Genomic DNA, 22,424 nt, shown 5'->3' on the forward strand with positions numbered 1-22,424 from the left:
AAACTCTCATATTTAATACTTTCATGCATGGAGTCCACCGTGTCCCTCATTTGTTAAAAAAATCTAGTCTATATATAAAATACCTGAACTACACTTATTAACCTCAAAATAAAGCTGTAAATAATCTTGTTAATGTTCTATCCACACCCTATGTGTAACATGGATTCCTATTAAATATAATCATTAAATATCTCCCTGGCTAACTGGAGATTCTAGATATATGAAGGGGAGCAAAATTTTCCACCCCAAAATATGCTTGTTTGGCATATGAATTGTTTTGAGCTGCTTATTTTTGAGCTACAGTAGACACCAATCTCTGAAAGCAGAGTAGAAGTTACTCTGTGTAAGGGACATCTACATTTACAAGGGTAACTTCCATCTGAGATTTCCCTTCTAAGTGTAGATGTCTCCTTCTCTGTACCAGAAAGAAGAATGACTAAACTTCAGGCACTTTCTCATAACTGGCCTTCCCCCCACCCACTCAATGCTTATTTAAATTGAAGTATAAATGACATACATTATATTAATTTCAGGTAAACAATATAATGCAATATTTGTATATATTATAAAAAGATTACCAAAACAAATCTAATTAACATCTATTATGTACAGACTTACAAAACTTTTTTTTCCCATCTTTCTTTTGTCTTTATCTTGAGGTGGTATTTAGGTTATGGCTTGGATCATTTCAGAGATTTACTTACTTTTCCTGCGTATCTTCCATGTACACAGGAGATACACATGTTACTAAATGTTTATTTTTCTCCTGTTAATCTGTTTATTAGAGGGGGTCTTACAAGAACCTAGAGTAAAAATTCTTCTTCCTCTCCAACAGTTTGGTGACCCACGAAGGGAACTTTCAAGACACTGTACTCAATTGGAGCCTGCAGAAGGGATCCTAGAAAACTGGCAGAAGCTAGAAAAGGGTAAGACTCCTTACCCAGCCAGCTCTTCTAGATCTCTCTCTGCAATGCCTAGTTGAGAGAGGAAGGTAAAAATGTCTTATCCTTTCTCCTCCAAATTTAGGTTCTTAGAAGAAAGTATTTGTGAAAACTAGTTTCTTGGGTATAGCAACTCTGGTAACGATTTTTGTTATGAGAACTCTTGTTTTCCACTAATCCCTTTCTTCCCAGAGGTAGTTACTGTTTTCCTCTGTTTTTTGTGCCATTTGTCATAAGGAGAAAACAATAGACATTTGGTTTTCCTTTCTTTCTTTTCTGTCTCTTGAGAGCGTGACTTTGTGACCAGTAAGAATGTTCTCCCTGGCCTGTCAGCCAAAGATGCAAGTGTTTGCACTGGCAGCCAGCTGAAGAGCCTGGGAATCCAAGGCAATCAAGCGGCAAGCCACATCCTCTTTGTTCAACTGTGCCAGTTTGTCTCAAGGGGTCCCAGTCCAAAAGGGCCTTTGTCCTTTCAACCATCATTGTCCCATTGCAGTAGTGCCTGTCTGGTGTCATAGATTAGTGGATCTTTAACTGGAGCCATCCCACATTCTTGTAGGAGCCCAAAGACATTGCTTTTAAAAACCCCATTCTTACAGCCTGTAACAGCAAAGGCGTATGCATCTTAGGCTGACTGGGAGTGAACTTCCTGGGCCTCACAGGGCTACGTCTTTTACATCCTTAGTGCATGCCTCTTGCATCCATGTTTAAGCCATAAAAAACCTTACTGGGCTGAGTCACCATTGAGGAAAACACACTACTGAAAATCCTACTTGTCAAAGGCCAGATGGATTCTTTGAATTGGAAAAATTTCTACATTAAAAAAAGAATTTTAGAGAGCCCTCATCTAAACAGCTATCTTACTGGTAACTATGGAAAGGCCACGCTGGGAAAAAGGACATAAAGGAGAACAAGGATTCCCTTAAGAAATAAAACAAAGCCTTTTCCCTCCACTTTTGGAAGATTCTACCAAATTTTGAGAGGAATGGGAAAGATCAATAGACAGCCACAACCCCGCTCACAGGGACCCTGACTGGCTGCTAAGGGATGTTCTCACCTGTGGTTAAGCTGTATTTATCAGACAGGCCAGATGGTCCCCTGGGGGAAATCCCCCCCAAAGAGGAAACACATGAGCAGAATTTTTCCCAGGCCCTCCTATAAATGATTAGGAAATGGATCAGCAGGAAGCTGATGCATTCGGGAGCTGATAGAAACAATAGCAGAGCCTTTTCCTTGACACTCGGGAAAAAAAGTGAGCATTTATACAGATTTAAAAAGGTATGCCGCATTCAACCCTGCCGCATAAGAATCCTTTTGATTGCCATCTTAGTTTGAAATCATCTCCTAAAATAAAGAAGCTAATTGAAGAAAGCATAGTTGGATGGGCAGATAAGCTCACTGATATCGCTCAGGCTGCAATCTAATTCTTTGAGGAAAGAAAAGCAACTTTATCTTACAAATCAAGTGTTTACAAGAGCAGAAATTCAGCTCTAGAAGGTGTTCAAAACCCACATATCCTTTTGGACAAGCCCCAAACCTCCACTATTTATCTCAAAATACTTGCAGATATTGTTAAAAATCAGAATATTGAAAACAGAACTGTCCTTACTTATGAAAAATGAAAATTTAAATAGTAACCAATCTAGACCTTTGGTAATAGGCAAATTTGCTCTAATACTCCTTGGAGAAAACTTGAATAGTTTCTCCACGCCTTTGAGATATCAATTTTCTACCCTGTCTTCTCTAGAATCTGAGCTTTCTCTCCTTGAAATGCACACTTCAGGGAAACCTTCTCAGGAAGGCAAAAAAAAAAAAAAAAAAAAGAAAAAAGAAAATGAAAAAGTAGCTATTAAGTCATCTCTACAAATATTAGTAAGAACCTTTAGCCATCTAAGCAGTGAAACTTACCTATTCCAACCATCAGAAATAAAATTTGGATTCAACTATTATTTATAAACTAGTGAGTTTGTATGATACTGCCTGTCTCATTACCAAATATTTTAAATGTAAGCTATAAGATCTGTGTCTTTATGTTTATGTATGTCTATAAATGTATATTGTAGATGTGGGATATTCTTTTCTACCTCTGGATGGTATCACCAAAATTAATTTATAAAAGAACTCTAGTTGGCCTAAAATAAGTGCTGGTATGAATTAAATATTTCAAAACTTTCAGAAATAGAAATTCAAATATTTCTAAAGTTCATGTGATTAGGGATAATTTTTAGTAAATAAAAGGCAGTTGAAGTTTGTTGGTTAAATGAAAATAGGAGTATTTTCAGAGTTATCAGCATTAAATACAATGCAGTTATGCAACTTTTATTCTAGATAGCTTTGCTAGTCACAAGTTTATGTTATCTGTTACCAACTTTGCCAGCAAGAAAAGTAATTTAGGATGACATTTAAGTTTGTCTAATTGAAGTGGGAGGAAAGAGACATTGTTACTATTAAAGTTAAGGAAGACTAGATGAATTGGGTCAAGTAGGTAGAAACTCTAAGATGAAATTCTCTGTTCAATCGATAGTTAAAAGGCATGTAATCTGCAAGGCATGATGGAGCAGATAATGGTCTTTTCATCAGGTCAGTGAGGTAGGATAAGAGGCGACTATTGAAGGCTTAACTTAATTAAACCCATAATCAGATCTAGAGTGGTAGTTGATGGATTGAGGACTTACACCACAGCCTCCTCAGAGGGGACAAAGGCAAAGTCAAGTCCTGAACGTATTCAGGACCCAGAAAAGCAGACTGAGATTCAGGACTGAGCCTAGTTTTCAGTGAGGAAATGGGAAGTGAATCAGGCTTTCAAGGTAAAGGCCATCGTACGGCCAGGATGAAGGAGGCTGGACTGGAGAGGAGACTGCGGCAGCACCTTGGGTGCCCAGGTGCCCGGACACTGCAGCCTGTCAATCACTCCGGGGGGCAAGATGAGGTCAACCTTATTTCAGGACATAAGCTTTTCTTAACCTTCTGATTATAGTGAAAATTTTAATAGGAATCATACTAATATTAGTATAATGTAAGCCAAAATGTTCCAACTATCTGAAAAAAATATAATCTTATAAAACAAAGGTTTAAGTGAAATAAAATAAAGACAATACCTTACTCCCAAACTTATAGGACTTTTAGTAACATCAGTATATGCTGAAAAGTTATATAATACCTGTCAGCATTTTTATTGTAACTGTCTAATACTAAAGAATAAATAATTAGAATCACATATAATGATATTTAAATGGTTACCAAAGACCAACAAAAAGTTAAAAACTATTCCACTAGGGACAGCTACCACAAATTGCCATCATTATTTAATATTGCCTAAGTTTCTGGCAAATTTATGTACACACGCACACAAAATAACTGGTAAAAAAATCATTTTTAATCTGTTTTTATATCTGACAAGTCCAACAGGATTTTTTTTTAAGTTGGGATAACTTGTAAAATTTGGTGAAGTGGCTGGATATAAAAACAATCTATAAAAGACAGATTTTGTCTACTTGAGCAAACAGTATGTAGAAATGAAAATGAGAATTTCAGGCTGAAAATAATACTTAGAAATTTGTGTAAGCGGAAAGTAGAAATACATATAAATGAAAAGTATCAGGACCTATACGAAGGGTATAAAATGATACTGAAACATAAAGCAAGTCTGAACAAGGGGAAAGATATACCATGTTTATATATTCTGTGTGCATTTCTTTCAAAGTACTATATGAATTTAATTGATTCTATTAGGAATTTTTTACTAAGTTTTCTTTTTTTGTTTGTTGTGTTTGTTTTGTGGTTGCAACAAAATCTGGCACCTGCATGATAGCATTCTTGGAATAAGTATATGCACTCGTGTCAAAGAGGGAACGTGACCTTGAGAAACAGGGAGGAAAACACACTGACAACACTAATATAAGTATCTGAGGTGAACTCTGCTTCACAGTATTTTAGCTGATGCAAATTGTTGCAAAGGAGAGAACATTTAACATGCAGGTGAATCCAGCAGAGACTTTTGGACTTAGTATTCAAATAAAACCCTGAGAAATGCAAAATTTAGCCAGAAAAATAGGCCAATGGATGCCAAACACCTAGTTTAGATTTAGTTTTCCATTTAGTTTACTTGGTGTTTTGATGTTATATTACATATATATTAAAAACTATTATCTTGAAGCAAAAACTGTGAAACAAACATAATTCAGAAGAATGCTTATATTTTTTAAAACACTTTTACAAATGGAGAGATGCATTATGTAAGTGAAATATTCCGAAGCATTCTTTGGCTTTTGATAACATCCCTTCCTTGGTTCACCTCTGGTATTTTCACGCATTGTATTTTCCCAGTCTCATTTTTTCTGAAACCCGGTTGAAAAGTAAAAATGCCTTTAGACTATTTAAAGGCCTGTCCAGGACCTTCAGTTAAGGCTGCCTCATGTATGCCCAGGGGAAAAGCAATCCCTGAAAAATCAACACTCCTACCTGAGAGACTAAGAGCACTTAGGTCCTCAGGAATGACTTCAGTTTCTAACATAATGACATTTTTTTCAGGTTATTGTTAATATCTTTCTCAATTGAATTTCTTGTTCATATTACACATTCACGGCTTAGAGAGACATCTGAGAGTGCCCGGTGGAATATCATCTCTCCTCACAACTATGCCCAACGACTCAGGAACCACTGCAAGATTGTGTAGACCTTAAAGAAGATCATCTTTGTTGGCACCAATTGGTGGAGTCAGAGGTGAAGAACAGCTGAAGGTGTTTAGAGAAAACACTGTCATTGTGTTCCCAAGAGATGGAAAACCACTTTCTACGAGGAAACGAAGACCCAAACCAGAGTTCCTTAAGAGTCTCTGATGACAAAACTACATTTTCCTATCTTCTTACTTCTTCTAGTCCAATGTGCAAACCAACACATTCTATCTTTTCTCCCTAATTATGTCGTTTCAGTAGTGGTAATCATTTCATTGTGTACGTGTGGGGCAATCCAGGTGCATGAGATTGTTCAGTACAGAACAAATACGAACCCTTGGTCACTCACAGCACATGCATGTGCACACACCCTTACTCTAAAGACACACCTGAGGGGGCATTGGCCATGATGAATTTTCAATTTCTTGTGCGCAAGAATAGTAAACTTAAACATATTACAAGTTCAGTAAATAATCATTCAATTAGTACTTAATATTGAAAGGTAATTACCAGGCTCAATTTAAAAGATGTTTTAACTATTGTTAACTAATCCCCAGCAAAGGGGCTCTGGACCTAGAACTAGTTGAATGAGTATCTTATTCTAAAATTATTGAACACAATGCATTTTGGCATGTATCCTTATGAAACTGTACTTGAAATGCTCTAGGAACCTTCAGCAAAAGGTCTCCATTAAGTTAAAAAAAAAATGGAGACAAGAAATGCAGAGAGATATCTCCTTGGAAATTGCTCCTGCTCCTTTCCATTTTCTCCTGTGGATATTTTACAAGTTTTAATGCCCAGTAGATACCTGTCTATAACTGGTGATCAACATGTATTTCATTAGTGAATTAAATCCAGTAGGAGACAAAACTTAATATTCTGAATTACAGGAGCCCACTAGGGTTAGTAGATACCTTGAAGTATAGTCAGCAATAATTTGTTCACAACTATCTAAAACAATTAGAGAATCAAGGCATTTATTTCATGATATGGATATTTACTAAGCAAGAACCAACTACACAGCTGATTTAAGAAAAAAATTACCACACTGGAAGCAGAAATAAAGAACTATAAGAGGGAGAAAATTCCAATTATGCTAAACCAGACTACTTATTGATCTCTTTAGTAGAACTCACACTTTAAATTATAAATTCATACTTTGTTATATTTTATGGAAAGTTAATGTCTAAAATCCTAACCAAAATACTATTTTAAAGGGTCAACATTAGCCTCCTTGCCAACTAAGTTCCAAAAAAAAATGCCCTTTTTGATAAATTCCCTTCCTTTCACAATGATTCCTCCTCTGAGTTAAAAATTCTTTTCTTTTTTCCCTCTTTATCAAAAAGGGGAAATGAGCTAGAGGTCATGCAATGTGGAAGAAAGTGTTAACAGTAAATTTGTAACCCACTACCTAAAATACAGGTGGCAAATATATATCAACCTAAAAAAAAAAAAAAATTCTGGTAGTTAACTATATGTCCCAAAGACAAGGAAGGATTTCCTGGTCTTGCCTGGAATTTCTGTTTAGGACCAATCCTCCCCTATCTAAGGCCCAATGTGTGATGGGAAAATAGAGCAAGGATAGCCAAATCCATGATTTTGGTATCACTGGCCCAATGATCAAATCCAGAGAAAAGAGTTTTAAATTACTTGTAATAGGACACCAAGCATGTAGGTTTGAATAATCTGAACAAATATAAATAACTTTAGAAAAATATGTATGAAATATTAAAACAAACTACTTTGTGACACATTTTTGTGTTAAATATCACTAAATAAATTTACAGCACAATCAAATGACAAATAACAGTACTTGCAAACTGAACACTAACTTGAGCAACCTAACTAGAAGTGATTGATGGGTCTTTTTATTGATTTGACTAAAAACTTAATGGAGTATTTCACTTTTTGCTGTGTAAAGCAGTAACAAGTCTTCAAATAATTCCTTGAATGTCACATGACTAGAATATTTCCTAAATAAATATGTTAAGTGGTCAATTACACAAATCACGTCCAATTTTACCAGATCTTGAAATCATTTCATGTTCAATTCATGATTAAAAGGACATTAATAGTGAAGCTAGAGGTTTTCAAAAAGTGATATTTTCCCACAATTCAAGTTAGACATTAAACCTATAAGCATGGTCATTTAAACTAATTTTATATTCCAATTTAACTAAAAGCCAGTACTTCTCATTCATTCCAGTTAGACACAGAAAACAAACAAAAAACCAGAAAAGAACAAAAAAGATAACTACCACCCCTAAAGAAATAAATTCAGAGGTAGTTTTTGAAGCTAAAACTTCTCTTCAATTGTATGTTCATGTGGATTAGAGTGCGGGATATTTAAGTATCTTCATGGAATCAGCAGAAATTCTAGGCACAAAGTAAATTCTTTGTTAAGAATAATGATTGAAAAAATAAAGGATTTGGTAATTTTATTTGTAATTAAGATCATTACTTCGTTAAAATGGAACACTGGAGTAAAAGTTAAACTCCTAACTATCTGAAACACTTTACTTATCAAAATCCTTTACTTTTTAATGTCATGTGTTTCTCTTTTGTATTGCTTAAGTTAGAAAGTGATCTTAACAGATTTGAAATTTTGCCATTTTTTAAAAATCACCGTTCATTACCATGATAGTATCATACTACATTCAAAATATGAATGTAAGGCAAGATTTTGACTCCACTTTTTTCTGTGAAGAAATTATAAGCTTTCACGCTCAGAGATGGCCAAAAATTTAAGGAGACTGGAAAATTACTAAAGTAGCTGAAATAAAACATAAAAGAAACCAAAGTTTGTCTGCAACACTGAAGGCACAATTGAGGTGAACACTCTAAATTAACAGCAGGAACACCAAGATTCCACAATTTCATACAGGAATATTCAGTTGCCTCAGATTTGACGTAGAGAATAGTAACACAATTTGAGTTTTTCACACTGTAGTTTTACCACATAAGTTTAAATATGGAACATTGGGAAAACTGAGTTGAGATAATATGTCTTGCTGGAATGCTGGCAGTACAAATAAAAAGCTGATATATAAAAAAAATCTAAAAAACTTAGCTGTTACAGGATTGGGATTTTCAATAAGGCCAAAGAAGAAATATAGTGGGAATAACTGAATGAGAAAGATTGACCTAAAATACAGGATTTGAACTTGATTTCAATGATTGGAAAGTCACTGTTATTTAGAAGAATGTATCCTTAAAGCCGTCAGGCAAGGGAGTTCAGTAGAAAAGAGGGTATCATGTAACAAAGACTAGATGATGTTGGATATTCCAGATAAAAACCAGAAGTCAGCAAGAATCTCCAAAAGGATAGGAAAATTTGACCAAGATTCCAAAACCAACAGAATAAGAACATAAATTTGAGAAAAATGATAGCGAGAGTGCTACAGCTTTGTATTTTTTAAGCTCTGTAGAAGACGGCTATTTTACAAAAGGTGGTGGTGAGGAGAGGGGAGCAGCAGCAAGAAGCAGCAGCAAAGGACATCACCTGAGTCTGTTCACACGTTTTTGTTTTTACGCATCTCGTTTTTACCATGCGTGTGCAAGAATGAACACTATTTACCTGAGAGGGTAATAAAGTTTCCAGTTTCAGTGCAAGTCAACGAAAGGAATGTGGGAGAAGTTAGGACGAGAATTTGTTTCTCCAAAAATATAGAGTTTCCAGAGTATGTGGTGAAATGATCTGGGGATAAAAGATGGAGTTTTGGGTGAGAGGAAAGTAACCATAGGCCATTATGGGATGATACTGTGGGAGACAATACACAGCCAGAGAGGACCCTGTTGTGGGGAGTCACAGATGACAGGAATAGAAAACTCAGTGATGTTAATTGATCACGACATTTTCTGCAGTATTGCTTAAAACAACACCCAGGTAGACTAGAGCTCATCCAGCCATATTGCAGACAGTCAGCACTGACTTGTTAGACTGCACTTCTGACGGGTATTTAGTCTCTAAAAATTATGGGGACTCTATCCTATCTGAAAGATGTATGAATTAGATTCTTTTTTTTTTATAAATAATACATGGGGCCCCTGGTAGAGGCTCAGGGTTTAATGCCACTTGTATGTAGGATCATAGGGTTACGGGTGTGAAATATGTAAAGTATTTTTATATATTCAACTAAAAAGAAAAATCAGTAAATTAAGTAAACGTAGGGCTTTATTCTAAGTAGCAAGAAAATACTACTAAATACTGAAATTTCTTAGGACTAATTAAAACTCGTACTAGGAAAAAAGTCTTGGCCTTGTAAATAACTTAATCAATAAAAGACTCAGCTTCAGATAAATACCTGGATATAGAAAGGAAAAACATAGCTTGATGAAAACAAATACACATTCCACCCCTGCTGGATTCTGAACACACTGAGACCTAAGTCAAAAACAGCAGCAGATGGGTCCAAGCTTTTGACTTTATTCCAGATAGAGGCCAAAGTGAAGAATGGACCTTCAGGGGTGCTTGTCAAGTGAGCCTCAGGCTGAAGCCAGAATGAGGCAGAGCTGCTCAGCACGGCACAGGCCAGGCTGGGCAGCGAAGCACACCCCGCTCTCAGCAGCGGGCTGGCTCTGGAGAGGAGGCTGGGCGCCAGTCGTGTCCTGCTGTTCTCACACTAACCCCCAGCAAAACACAGCCCCTCGTCCCCACTCGGGGGAAAGTGGGTGAAGGAGAAGACAGCCTAAGAACACCCTCGGGGAACACCTGTCCACGTGAAAACTAGGAGTGGGGAGAACATGTTTCTAATACAAAGCGATTAGAAAAAGATTACAAAGGGCAGTAACAGTTGACATTTTCGTTATAGATTCAAATAAGAATATATGTTATGGAAAATTTTTTTAAAAGTTGTGTTTTCAAAAAAAGACACCTGGGGAAAAGAAAAAAAAAAAACCCATCAACCTCTCCTTAGTCTAGCTCTCCATTATTTTACATTTTTATACCTATTATAATTAAATTATTTTTGTTTTTTTTCAGTGAAAACATAAACATAGGTGCATTCCAAATGAAATGTTCTGGTTTCAATTATTTAATCCTATTTGTTCTAATTCTCATCTACTTATCATTAGTGTGTTCATCTGTACATTCATCCATTTGTTCATGCTCTGAAAATTCAGTGCCACGCTGTGCTTATGTTTGCATTTGCCAACTGCTGTGGATAAAGAGATTAAAATGCGGCCTGTTGTAAAAAAAATACACTGTTAAATAAAGTCAATCCAACTTTTGATATAGACCATTTCAAAAATAAAGAAGATGGACTTTATAATCCAGCTGAACAGGACCAAGAGGCATGCCGGCTTTATACTTCCCAGCCAGGAACACTAAACAGGTCTCTGTGAGCCACCATAATTAAACCCTGGTCCTCCAATTAAATCAGATACCACATCTGTGTTATCCAATTTAGTCCTTGCTCAGCTAAAAGAAAAACTTTTTCTGAACACATTTTACAAGTCACTTATATATTGCAGATTTGACCGACTGACTAATTGATGGACTGGCTTGTTTTGCTTCTTTATGAGCCGGTCTGGATGCAGTGCACACCAACAGTATGCAAAGCTGCTTAGTGGTGATCTGCCTGAGGGGTACGATCACTCTCCATTTTGCACCAATGAGTAATATAAAATATTGTAATAATTAAGCATGTCCTCCTTAAATGTGGAGAAATAAACTAATATGAGTGTTGATAAAATAATTCTTCTTCAACAGGGAACTAAAAATTCTTATTCATATTTTATCTCAATACTGAATTATGATTCTCTAGGTCACCTAATGCCAGGCTTATGTCGCTCAAAAGATCATATAAAAATAACTGTTTTCTACTTTTCAGGAGACTCTTTGGCTAACTTTGGTCTAAGCTGGGTGTGTGATGAGCATATTATTGAAGAAGAAAGGACACAAAACCTATTATCAACTAGAAATGAAATGGGAAATGGTCCAATGGCAAATTACTTTCTAAGCTGCAGTATTTTCTGTTCTGCTGTATTCATTTGTTAAAGCTTTACTGAAAAGCAACGATTTTCTCTTTTTACTTTTACTACTTAGGATTTCCATGTTAATTTTCACACCTCCCTTTTTTAAATTTTAATATTTGAGGAACTATGAGGATTTTGAGCCTCCACTGACCTGGTGACCGTGTTCTATATTCTCATCTCACTTATCATTTCAAAGTTCTGCCTTTTATGACCTGCAATATCACAGAATCATATAGCTTTAAAAAAGAAATCACTCTTTAAAAATTAAATTTCATTCCTTGATCTATAGAATGTAATGTGTTAACTCTATACAGCTGCTCCAAAAAAGGGTAGCCAGTCAACACTTTATTTTCTAAATTTTCTTCTATACTTGATGTGTATTTGAAAAATCAATTTTCACTTTATTAGGTGTCCATTAGGTAAATTTATGCAAAATAAATATATTTCCATCTTCAAATGTTACTGAAGTATTAGGGTTAAAGATCAAATTATCTTTCCTACAAAACAGTCATTTTAAAATTTGACCTATTTGTGAAATAAATTTTTTGAAAAGTCAGCACTTTAATCACAGTTATATATGTTTCTATAACATCATAGATGTAAGAAAATAAGATTAGGGATCACTCAAACCTATGGCAATGTGTAACCATGGCACAAACACAATCTAAATTCACATACAAATATAATAAAATTCCTAAGAAATATTCCAGGCAAACTTTGCCCTGAGCTGCACCCCAGAGCTGGTCTTTGTTTTGTCCTCTACACTTAGAAGTTCCAGAAGACAGAAGAAAAGTATCTCTGCTAGCTCAAAAGATGGACTGTCCCACAATATAAATTCCTGGCCCTCAAATATTCTACTCTTTCGGTAAGTTTGATTCCAAACTTTTAACTCTTTGTCCATTAAGTTCAAGGCTGTTCACCAGCCACACAATTCACTGCGTTGGGCCAAGTATCTGAGCCAACTTCTTCATAGCCTGAGTTCGACTGGTATTTACTTATGACCCTTCTCCAGTGTAGACTTCATGTAAACTATTTCCACTGCCAACCCTCTCAGTCTTAGTGTAGGTGTTATTAAGGCAGCACTAAAACTGAACTTACATATCTTGAGGAAAAAAGGTTAATCTCTCTTGTACCACTCAAAAAGGCAGAAACAAGTCCCACTTAGCAATGAAAGGGTCCCTTCACGGTGACACTGTCTGGCGAGATGCTTCTCTGCCTCTAACGACCTTTCTTACGGTCCCACTGTGCAGTGGAGCTCCTGACAGCCTAATTATCAAAGGTATCAGACTCACAATGCCTAACAAAGGGACAAATTCTCACGATTTTTTCCCCCCAACCTTGGGAAATTCCTGTCTCAAAGTCTCTTCAAATAGTAACATCAATTAACAGTAGCCACAAAAAAAAAAAAATCTTGCAACTTTGAAATAGCAGTTTTTGTCTAAGTCATTATTTTATCAGCTATTTCTTGGGAGACATATCCTATTTTGGTGTGCCTACTTTGACTTCTCCAAAACTAAGTGGGTTTGGGATACTATTTGTAGGCATTTCCAAACTGTTTTTTCAATTAAGACTATTTTTACATTGGTTCTAGGTTCACAGTAAAACTGAGAGGAGGCTACAGACATCTTCCCATACAGACCGGAGCCTCATACATACACAGCCTCCCTCATTATCAACATCCCCCACCACAGTGGTACATCTTTATGTCTCCTCAGTAAAGTCGCCCAAGGTCTTTGACCTACTTTTTATTTAGGTTGCCTATTTTCTTATTGTTGAGTTTTAAAAGTTCTTTGTATATTTTAGGTAACAAAAATCAAGTCCTACTGACTTTCTGCCTGCTGAGTATGTCCATTTTGGATAGAAGATGTTGAAATATCCAACTATGATAATGACTCATCTGTTTCTCCTTGCATCTCTGTTAGTTTTTCCCTCACATAGTTTGACACTGTTAGGTGCATACATGTGAAGGATTATGTCTTCTTGGAGAAGTGGCCCATTTATCATATAATGCCCTTCTTTAGTTGACATCTGTCTTTACTTGCAAGTTGGCTCTGTCTGAAATTAACATAGCTACTCTTGCATTTTATAATTTAGTCTTAGCATGGTCTTCTGATCCATTTAATTGTAAACTACATGCGTGTATATATATACACATATATACACACACACACAGATTTCTTGTAAACATATACTTGAGTCTTGTTTACTCACTCTGACAATCTTTATCTTAATTAGTACACTTAGACCACTGACGTTTAGTCATTATTGGTAAAGCTAGGATACTATATCGCATATTCATTACTGTTGTCTGTCTTCGTTCCTTACTGTTGTATATCATTGTTCCTATTTCTTTCTTCTCTTTTTGCCTTTAGTGATTTTTAAAGGAATATTATCTATAATCCCATTTTCCCTTTAAAAAATATATTGGATATATACATATGTATATTTTTACTCTTTAAGTGGTTGCCCTGGACTTTGTAAATACAAATTTACAGCCAATCCTAGTCCACTTTCAAATAACATTACACTACTTCATAGATAGTATGAGTACCTAAAAATAACAACAACAAAAACCCTAATTCCTTCCTCCCACATGTAGCACTGCTGTCATTCAACTCACTTATATATATTCATACCCAACTATATACATACACAAGATGTATATGTAAACCTACATAATCAAGTTCATTGCTGCTATTATTTTGAATTTCTGTTAGATCAGTAAGAAAAACAAATTTTACCATCACATTCCTTCTTTGATGTTCTTCCTTTCTTATAGAGAGCCTACTTTCTGACTTACTATTTCCCTTCTCTTTAAAGGGCTGTTTTTTGTTGTTTTTTTAAAACATTTCTTGCAAGGTAAGTCTATTGACAACAAATTCCCTCAGTTTTTGTCTAAAAGTCTCCTTTCCCTCACTTTTGAAAGATGATTTCCAGGTACCTAATTCTGGGTTGGTGGTCTTTCTCTGACAACTTTAAAGAGTTCACTCTACTCTCTTGCTTGTATGTTTTCCAAGAGAAGTCAGATCGCAATTCTTATCTTTGTTCCCCTATTGGTATAGTATTATCCCTCCAACCCTGGCTTCTACCCCGCCCCAGGATTTTTTCTTTATTTTTGATTCTTTGTTAGAAGGTGATATGGCTAGGTGTGGATTTGTTGGCATTTATACTGCTTGGTTATTTCTGATCCTTCTAGATCTATAGTTTGGTATCTGACATTAAAACAGGAGAATTCCAAGATAGCATGGTTTTGGCATAAAAACAGACATCAATCAATAGAACAGAGTAGAGAGCCCAGAAATAAATCCACAGACCTACGATCAATTAATCTTTGGCAAAAGAGGCAAGAATACACAATGGAGAAAAGACAGTCTCTTCAGCAAGTGATATTGGGAAAACTGGATAGCAGCAAGTAAATCAGTGAAGTTAGAACACTCCCTCACCCCATACACAAAAATAAACTCTAAATGGCTTAAAGACTTAAACATAAGACAAGACATGATAAATCTCCTAGAAGGAAACATAGGCAAAACTCTGACATAAATCTTTGCAATGTTCTCCTAGGGCAGTCTACCCAGGCAATAGAAATAAGAGCAAAAATAAACACATGAGATCTAATTAAACTTACAAGCTTTTGCACAGGAAAGGAAACCATAAGCAAAACAAAAATGACAACTTTGGAATGAGAGAAAATATTTGCAAATGATGCAACTGACAAAGGCTTAATTTCCAGGACATATAAATAGCTCATACAACTTAACAAACAAACAAACAAAAAAACCAAACAACCCAATCCAAAAATGGGCAGAAGACCTAAACAAGCAATTCCTCAGTGAAGACATACAAATGGCAAACAGGTACATGAAAAAATGCTCAATATCGAAAGGGGAACCCTCCTACACTGCTGGTGGGAATGCAGTTTGGTGCAGCCACTGTGGAAAACAGTGTGGAGATTCCTCAAAAGACTAGGAATAGACTTACCATATGACCCAGGAATCCCACTCCTGGGCTTGTACCCAGAAGGAAATCTACTACAGGATGACACCTGCACCCCAATGTTCATAGCAGCACTATTTACAATAGCCAAAACATGGAAACAGCCTAAATGTCCATCAACAGGTGACTGGATAAAGAAGAGGTGGTATATTTATACAATGGAATACTACTCAGCCATAAAAACCGACAACATAATGCCATTTGCAGCAACATGATCCTAGAGAATGTCATTCTAAGTGAAGTAAGCCAGAAAGAGAAAGAAAAATACCATATGAGATCGCTCATATGTGGAATCTAAAAAACAAAAACAAACAAAAACAAAGCATAAATACAGGACAGAAATAGACTCATGGACAGAGAATACAGACTTGTGGTTACCGGGGGGGGGGGTAGAGGGTGGGAAGGGATAGACTGGGATTTCAAAATTGTAGGATAAACAAGATTACACTGTATAGCACAGGGAAATATACACAAAATGTTATGATAAATCACAGAGAAAAAAATGTGACACTGAGTGTGTATATGTCCATGAATGACTGAAAAATTGTGCTGAACACTGGAATTTGACACAACACTGTAAAATGATTATGAATCAATAAAAAATGTAAAAAGAAAAAAAAATAAAATGTCCTATGTGCATATAAATGTAAAAAAAATGCTCAATATCACTAATTATCAGAGAATTGTACATCAAAACTACAATGAGGTATCTCACACCAGTCACAACAGCCATCATTCAAAAGTCCATGAACGATAAATGCTGGAGAGGGTGTGGAGAAAAGGGAACCCTCCTACAGTGCTGATAGGAATGTAGTTTAGAATAGCCATTATGCAAAACAGTATGGAGATTCCTCAAAAAACTAAGAACAGATCCACGATATGATCCAGCAATCCCACTTCTGGGTATGTATCTGGAGGGAACTTAATTTGAAAAGATACACACACCCCAATGTTCATAGCAGCACTATATACATTAGCTAAGAGATGGAAACAAACTAAATGTCCATCAACAGATGACTGGATAAAGAAGTTGTGGTATATTTATACAATGGAATATTACTCAGCCATAAAAAGAATAAAACAATACCATTTGCAGCAACAGGGATGAACCTAGAGATCATCATTCTAAGTGAAGCAAGCCAGAAAGAGAAAGAAAAATTCAATGTATCAATCATATGTGGAATCTTTAAAAAAAAAAAAAGACACTATGAACTCATCTGCAAAACAGAAACAGACTCACAGACATAATGAACGATCTTATGGTTACCAGGGAAAGCAGGCAGGAAGGGATAAATTTGGAGTTTGAGATTTACAAATGTTAGCCACTATGTATAAAAATAGGTTTTAAAAAAGTTTCTTCTGTATAGCCAGGGAACTATGTTCAATATCTTGTAATAGCCTTTTATGAAAACAAACGTATGTATGTACATGTATGAATGGGACACTGTGCTGCACACCAGAAACTGACACATTATAACTGACTGTACTTCAATTTAAAAAAAAGAAAAAAGAAAATTCCCTGTCACTGTTTCAACTATTTTTTCTGTTTCTCTTTGCCTTGTGGTATTTCCATTACATGTATGTTACAACTTTAGTAGTTGTCCCATAGTCCTTGGATATTCTGTTCTTTTTTTCCTCAGGTTTGTTCTCTTTGCTTTTCAGTATAATAGGTCTTTATTGATATATCTTCAAATTCAAAGATTCTTTCATCATTTATGTCCAGGGAATTACTAAAACCAATGTAATTCTTCATTGTTGTTACAATGTTTTGCTTCTGGCAATTTTGTTTTTTTTTCCTTCAGATTTTCATCTGCTTATACTGCCCTTCTGATCTTGCATGCTACCTACTTTATTCATTAGAGCCCTTTTGTCACAGAGAGCAAATTAATCATAGTGATTTTAAAAGACCAATATTATCATTGCAACATCCCTGCCATGTCTAGTTCTGATGCTGCCTCATCAAAAAAAATTTTTTGAGGGGAAAGGTTTTTTTGGTTTTTAGTATGACTTATAATTATTTCTTGATAGCCAGACATGATGTACTAAGTCCAAGGAACTGCTGTAGATAGGCCTTTAGTAATGATGTGGTGAGGTGTCAGGGCAGGGGAAGCATACCATAGTCCTATGATTAGTTGTCAGTCTGTTACTGAGTCTGTGCCCTGGTCTGAAAGCTTTACAAGTGCTTCTCATTTTTCCCCTCTTCCCTCGGATGGGATAGGGTAGCTAGAGTGGCTGGAGTTAGGGATATCCTTTCCCCAAGTTCCATTAGACTCTGATCAAACCCAGAACGTTAGGCTCGGGTTAGTTTCTCCTGTGGGCAGGTCTTGTTCAGGAAGAACAGAGTGTTCTGGTGTATTACAAAAGAGTTTCCTTTTTCCTTCCTCTGCTGGAAGAATGAGAGGATGTTTTCTGTTATTTCCCGAGAACCTGGTGGAGATCCTAGAGGTAACCAGTGCCAGGGTAGGAAAGCCTGATCTGTAACTGACAAAGTGCTAGTGGCTCAGTGTGGACAATTCAGTTAACTCCAAGGGTATCCCATCACAGGGGAGCCTGCACAAGTTTATGACATTTACCTCCAGGTTCTCACAGTAAATATGAGATTAAAATCACTTCGTGCTTCCAGCAGGGGGAGGGAAAAAGAAACCCTATTGAAATATAGGAGACCACCCTGTTCTCTTTAACAAGTCTGCATTCAGGAGAATCTAATTAACTAGAACAAAGCAAAGGTATTTTAGGCTATGTTTTTATTATGACTTTTTTTCCTGAATGTATTGCCAGATGATTTTATTTAAAATATTATACGATGGTTTCTAAAGTTGTTTCTTAAAATTCAATTCAGACAGGATCCATGTGCCAGCTGCTCTGTGAATAGAAACTGATGCACTAACTGTTAACTTATTCAGAGAAACAGAGACATTGTTTCAGTAACTGAACTCAAGTACCTTTAGTCTCATACCAAAGCGAGTAATGGTTTAGATGTGGATTGTTTTAGTGTCATACAGAGATTATGCAACTCCAGGTGAAAAATAGTGAAGGACTGTGTTGATCAGTTCAAACTTCAACATTCCTGTCAAATAGCTTGAGTTTTATACACAATTCTATTTGTAGAAATCTGAGCCTAAATATTTCAGGTTAAAAAAAAAAGAAGCATTGGGTGTATAAAAATTAAGAAAGTGGGTTTAAGGGGGAGGAAAGATTAGGGAGTCTAATTTCTGAACTTCACTACAATTTCATACAAGTAAGAAATAGAGAAATATGAATGTTAACATTTTAAATATAGGAAAAGTGTCATTTATTTATAAAAGAATTAATAAATCTAAATCTTTTACGAAAGTTGACAGGAGTTAAGTTTAAAGATAAAGTTTTATATTTCTGCCAAGTAAACCGATTTTACATTTTCATGTTCTTTAGAAAACTTTTATCATAAGTAACAAAATTTAAAGTTAATTTTAAATTGCTTTTTTGTGCTTTTCTGGTTCACTGAAATGACCTTTCTACCCAAAGAAATTTAATCACATATCCACCTGAATAACTTAATTAGAGCATAGAATTTTGGGTTACTCAGAGTATAACAGTGTCTAAAAGAGGATGTGCTCAGATCTAGAATAGCTGAAATAGTAATTGAAACCAATGACCAAAAGAATTAAAGAAGAATCAACTCAGCCGAGCAGAGCTTCACTCAAGGAGGAACGCTCTCTAATCTGAATGTATTTAGTCTTATAGAGCAAAGCAATGTCTGGAAAGTTTTACCTAAAATTTTTTTCAAATTTTGTGCTTTTTCCATTTTTAATATGGTTTGGTGAAAGAAGAGCCCAGTAGGCATGAAACAGGAAACAGTCCCAATTATTATTATTATTATTTTTTTTTAACCATATATTAGAAATGGGTACATGTTTACATGAATTTGTAAGGAAACTATTAACTAGCTATGCATAAATCCATGTTAATAAGACGTTGTAAATGAAAAAGAATACTTATAATTAGCACATATGCTGTAGAAGGCAGCTTTTGCAACTACTATAAACTGCTGGTTTAGTTCTGAAGTCATCTTAAAATCTAAAAAGCATGAAAAGTGCTACATATATAATGAGAGAATCCATCTGTTGCTAGGATTTCTTTTCATCTAACACTGATGGCATTTTCATTTGAACTTACTATGTTAAAATGGGTGATTAGACTTCACTGTTATTTTCATGAGAACAGTTATTTAATAGAAAACCTTAAACTGTATGAATTATGGTAATTCCTGTTTTTTGACTCCAAAAACACTTTCCTGGCTGACTTGAACTTTCACGTACTTTCAAGTAGTTGTGTTAGGCAGTTAGATAGAAATGAGCACCGGGCCGGGGGAGAGGACGGGAACAGGAGCGATCCAGAAAATAACAGCACACCTGCACGCAGGATAAGGGGCTCCAAAAACATTTACTTTCTCTAAATGAGTGAGGGCCAGCAAAGAAGCTGGCTAGGATCGAGACGATGCGGCTGCGCAATAGACAGAAGGATCTGGCTTAACCTGACTCAGCGCTCATTGCAATGTAATTAACATTACAGCTTGAGCCCCTCCCGTGGGTTTCTCTGCGCGCTTCATGGGTAAGAACATGCTCAACAGAGATGGGCGTGCCTGAGCACAAGGAACCTGAGCTGTCAATCAGCCTGAGCACTCGAAGAACCTGAGCCGTGAATCAACCAATCAATTACAAAAACGCCCCCAAAGCCAGCGTATAAAAATAGGAAAAACAAAGGAGCAGCGCCATTTTCCCTCTCCTGGGTTGGCCCGCTCCCAATTCTTGGGAGTCTACTGTATTTCACTACCTTTCTACTTTACTAATAAAATCTTGTTTACATCATTATTTTCTGTCTCTTGTGAAAAAAAATGTTTTTTCAGGTGACTAAGAACCAAGGTAACTCTTATTTCCCTCTTCCCAGTAACACTCCTTATATTAAAATGACTTTGACTTCTATATTCTCTTTTGATTTCCTAAGCCAAAAATAGGCTAAACAACTAACCAGCTCAGCAGGAAAACTTCAATTCAATAGACATAAAAGTGAAAAATCATTAAGACCTCTAACAAACTTCATTATGATCCAGACCCCCCCCTTTTTTTTGATAATAAAAGAGAATGAATACCTAGTAACCTACAGTAAAAACTTGGAAGTCTTACTCCATTAAACTCCTTTCAACATTATTGTACCCAGGCCGCGTTGTAAAAACAGGAGGAACTTTCACCCAAAACCTGGTTTGAATGTGGCAAGAGAGGATATCAACACACACACACCAAGAAGGCAGGAAAAGAGTTGTGACTTACTTAACTGAGATCTCTGGGATGAGCAGAACAGCCTCAAGCAGGTCCGGGGTGGCTGGAGAGAACCAGGAAAGCAGACTGGGTTGGGGCTTTTACTGTGGTTAGAGGGCGGGCCCGAGTGACGACTCCCGTAGGGAGGCAGGCGATTGGGTGTTCTGACTCCTGCAGGTACTAGAGGGGGAACACCTGGGCTTCCGTACAATTTTGGCCTGGTGAGAGACACAAGAGGCAGGTGTGAGGCGTAAAAGCTACTTGCAGTATCGAAAGAGAGCTTAACTCTTTATGACAAACCTCACCCACACAGCCATGTTCATCCAATTACCACACGCATTTTTCTTTTTTTTTTTTTTTTAGTTTTAAGTTATCCTCTTTATCTGAGTAAATGTGACAGATTTCTGACTCATCTGATTAACCTTGTACTCAAATTCTATCCTTCACACATTGAATTTCTACAAAAAAGAATTATACGTTTTTTCCCAAAGCATTACCTCCTCCAAAAAACTTCTGACCTTATAGGATATCTTTACTTTTGCTCACGCAGTTTTATCAACCTGTTTACTTTTCTTCTATCATCTGTTTCTCCATCCACCAATCTACCTCCAGCAATAAGCCCTTTAAATGGGAGCCATGTCTACTAATTACTGTATCATGTTAATCACCTGTGTCTGGCATCTGGCATGGCAATAACTGCTGAACACGTGAATATTTGGGGCTCAGGACCATGAAGATCCCAGCCATCATTAGAGGCTCCCTGTCCACGGAATCAGATTTCTTTGATACAATCTGAGATTTAGAATTACATCAAATAATTAGAATTATTTCAATTAAGAATGAGATCAAAGCTCAAATAACTCAAAACGTATCTTTTTAGTCTTTACGTAATTTAGAAAATACCTTTCTACTTAATGATCAGCAAGTCATAAAGTAAATTATACTTATTCAATTATTCTTCAGTGTGTTTGTTTGATAGGCTTTTGCCACTGCATACTCTTAGGAAAGGGCTTCACCTCAACAGCACAAAGACACTTCTACTTTGAATAAAACTGCACTTGCACAAAAATTCATTAATGGCCAGAAGGCCATATTCTAAAATTTTAGTAAATAATAGCATGTGAACACACATTTTTAAAGTTTTCAACATAATATTTTGGAATGGAAATATTGGACAGAAAAATTATGCATATTCAGTATTTTTTACAACATGCAATGAATTTGAACCCTTAATTTGGCTGCAAATAATGAATTTCAGAATTAACTAAACATAAACTTGACTATAACTTTATTATTTCAATTACGTTAAAGGGGAGAGACTAAAATATTGCAGAACATGTGGAGTGTTTTCTTTTTCTTCAGTTATTGCGCACTCACTTGGTAGCATTTAGTGTATTCTTAACTTATTTAACAAGGGAATTCATATCACTAACATGTGGGAGCTATTTAATACCTAGAGAAAAAAAGTATCTTTATTTAGCTAGATGTAATTTTGCTTTCCAGTATGATCCAGATAGATACTCTCCAAAACTGACAAAGCTGTA

General features: G+C 36.0%; 2 long non-coding RNA genes across 5 annotated transcripts in view; one reads left to right on the plus strand and one right to left on the minus strand.

Annotated features, from left to right (window-relative positions):
- Window positions 1-5,858, plus strand: part of LOC140685894 (uncharacterized) — a 120,537-nt gene extending 114,679 nt beyond the window's left edge. For all 4 annotated transcript variants that reach the window (XR_012059351.1, XR_012059349.1, XR_012059352.1 and 1 more), the window contains one exon: window positions 5,534-5,858. This is a non-coding gene — a long non-coding RNA (uncharacterized lncRNA). The remainder of the gene's footprint in view (window positions 1-5,533) is intronic.
- Window positions 1-22,424, minus strand: part of LOC116285695 (uncharacterized) — a 63,340-nt gene that overhangs the window by 36,317 nt on the left and 4,599 nt on the right. Inside the window, exon 2 of the long non-coding RNA XR_012059361.1 lies at window positions 20,893-21,098. This is a non-coding gene — a long non-coding RNA (uncharacterized lncRNA). The remainder of the gene's footprint in view (window positions 1-20,892; window positions 21,099-22,424) is intronic.

The sequence above is a fragment of the Vicugna pacos genome, chromosome 2 (genome assembly GCF_048564905.1).
Source record: "Vicugna pacos chromosome 2, VicPac4, whole genome shotgun sequence".
NCBI lineage: Eukaryota > Metazoa > Chordata > Mammalia > Artiodactyla > Camelidae > Vicugna > Vicugna pacos.